Source organism: Entelurus aequoreus, linkage group LG06, assembly GCF_033978785.1.
Source record: "Entelurus aequoreus isolate RoL-2023_Sb linkage group LG06, RoL_Eaeq_v1.1, whole genome shotgun sequence".
Classification (NCBI taxonomy): Eukaryota; Metazoa; Chordata; class Actinopteri; order Syngnathiformes; family Syngnathidae; genus Entelurus; species Entelurus aequoreus.
This window is the reverse complement of record NC_084736.1, coordinates 20,773,160-20,776,029: the sequence shown is the minus strand read 5'-3', so window position 1 is coordinate 20,776,029 and position 2,870 is coordinate 20,773,160.

The window sequence follows — 2,870 nt, the reverse complement described above, 5'->3', positions numbered from 1 at the left end:
ATTTTCTACCGCTTATTCCCTTCGGGGTCACGGGCTGGAGCCTATCTCAGCTACAATCGGGCGGAAGGCGGGGTACACCCTGGACAAGTCGCCACCTCATCGCAGGGCCAACACAGATAGACAGACAACATTCACACTCACATTCACATACTAGGGCCAATTTTTAGTGTTGCCAATCAACCTATCCCCAGGTGCATGTCTTTGGAGGTGGGAGGAAGCCGGAGTACCCGGAGGGAACCCACGCAGTCACGGGGAGAACATGCAAACTCCACACAGAAAGATCCCGAGCCCGGGATTGAACTCACGACTACTCAGGACCTTCGTATTGTGGGGCAGACGCACTAACCCCTCTTCCACCGTGCTGCCCATTTACAGTAATTTGATGTAAAAAATACCATAACTTTTACGCTAAAATTCTGTCGACGCAGATGTCAGATTTTTTTAAATTGTAAAATCTGTGAGGTTTTTTACAGCGAAAATCACATAGATTTTGTCATTTTAATTTAAAAATAAAATGGTCACTGCTTTTCAATTTACAGTAATTTGGTGTAATTTTACAGCCATCTTGCTGGCGTGCAATGCATTGTGGGCTGATGACATCCTTGAGTGCCTTAGTTTAATTTTACAGTAATTTTACCGTAAATTGTACGGTAAAATTCTGGCGACGTAGCTGCCAGTTTTTTTTTTTCAGTGCTGTAAAAACAAAAGACTTTAAAAACAAACTTTACATTCCTCACACAATTTTTCCGCAAATTTAAATGTCTTTAAATACACTTCATAGTTTGTAAATAGCAGAGCATGGACATTCTACTCACTGTATCTTGCAGTTTTAAAATAAAAGAATAACATCTATTTTAATTGTATTCATGTTATCATTTAAATTAGCTAGCAATTAGCGCTCTATATCAGGGATTCTTAACCTTTTTGACCACAGAGCCCAAACTTTCCACTCAAATATTAACACTAGATTAGTAATCTTACTCTTGATTTTATTCATATTCAATAATTATATGTAACCTGTTTACAGTTGAACAGGATAAACCTTGTCACATGACACAGTATGAATGCATGTGTTAATCACAAAACATATTATCAAGGCTTAGGCCAGGCTGATTGCAAAAATAAATACCAATGAAATATACTGCAAAGGAAGGTACTCATAAACACTAATGAAAATGAATGTATATACAATCACGCAATGCTTAAAATAAATAAATTCTCACTAAATTGATAATAAATAATGAACAAATTTCATAAATAAACTGTCCACAAAATTAAAGTGCAAATAAAAATACAGCTTCACTTGAGTCATATTTTTTGCGCTTAAGACACTTCTCTAGTCTTTAGCTCCAGACTTCTTCTGTTTGTTCCATATTGTCATTACTGCCACTAGTGGTGGAAAAGTGTATTACAACTGAGTACCGCTACAGCCCATACGGACCATAGATTTTTGGGGGGCAAAAATAGGATAAAAGAAACACACAGTTGTCAGTCAGCAAGCAATTAGCGACGCGAGACTATAATATTTCATACCTTAACAAGGTATCTTTAGAAGCAGTTTGTTTTAAAACACAATGTTATACGTGGTCCCTGCTCCATCAGTTTGGGGGTCCTTGGCTTGGAAAACGTTGAAGACCCCTGTTCTAGACGCTTATTACTTATTATGGGGACGGCGTGGCGCGGTTGGGAGAGTGGCCGTGCCAGCAATCCGAGGGGTTCCTGGTTCGATCCCCAGCTTCTACCAACCTAGTCACGCCCGTTGTGTCCTTGAGCAAGATACTTCACCCTTGCTCCTGATGGGTGGTGGTTAGGACCTTGCATGGCAGCTCCCGCCATCAGTGTGTGAATGTGTGTGAATGGGTGAATGTGGAAATAGTGCCAAAAGCACTTTGAGTACCGTAATTTCCGGACTATAAGCCGCACCTGACTATAAGCCGCACGAGCTAAATTTAGGGGAAAATACAGATTGCTCCATATATAAGCCGCACCCGACTATAAGCCGCAGGGTTTTGATGTGTAATTACCGTAGTATATAGGGGTTCCTGCTACCACGGAGGGGATTGTCGGGACAGAGATGACTGTTTAGGAACGCAAAGCGTCCCATTTATTAACAATAAATCTTTCAATCATTCAATCAAACTTTCACATCTTTGACATGGCGAACAGCATTCATGCAGAGTACAAATAATACAACGGTGCAAAGTAATACAAAGTGCTCGCCTGTACGTTATCAAAATAACCAGCCTACCGGTATATGAAAAGTCAGTCTTTAATCATTGTGTCATCGTCTTCCTCCTGCGTACTAAAACCACCGAAATCCTCTTCGTCGGTGTCGGAGAAGAACAGGCCGTAAATAAGCCGCACCCTTGTATAAGCCGCAGGGACCAGAACGAGGGGAAAAAGTAGCGGCTTATAGTCCGGAAATTACGGTACCTTGAAGGTAGAAAAGCGCTATACAAGTATAACCCATTTATTAATCTACTTGTTAATTTCCTATCAAAAGCTGCTAACTTTCTGCAGTAACGCGCTTCCATCTACATTTCTTAAACTTTGCTAATAGGCACAAAATGATTGTCTTGTTTCAAGCTAGCTTAGCGATTAGCATGCCTTCTTATCAGCTCAATGTGGAACATGTTTGGCCTCGTCTTCCGGTGATAATAATTAGAGCTGTACCGGCAGTCCGATATTATCGGCCGATAAATGCTTTAAAATGTAATATCGGGAATTATCGGTATCGGTTTCAAAAGGTAAAAGTTATGACTTTTTAAAACGCAGCTGTGTACACGGACGTAGGGAGAAGTACAGAGCGCCAATAAAGTGGCCCAATCACATAATATCTACGGCTTTTCACACACACAAGCGAATACAAG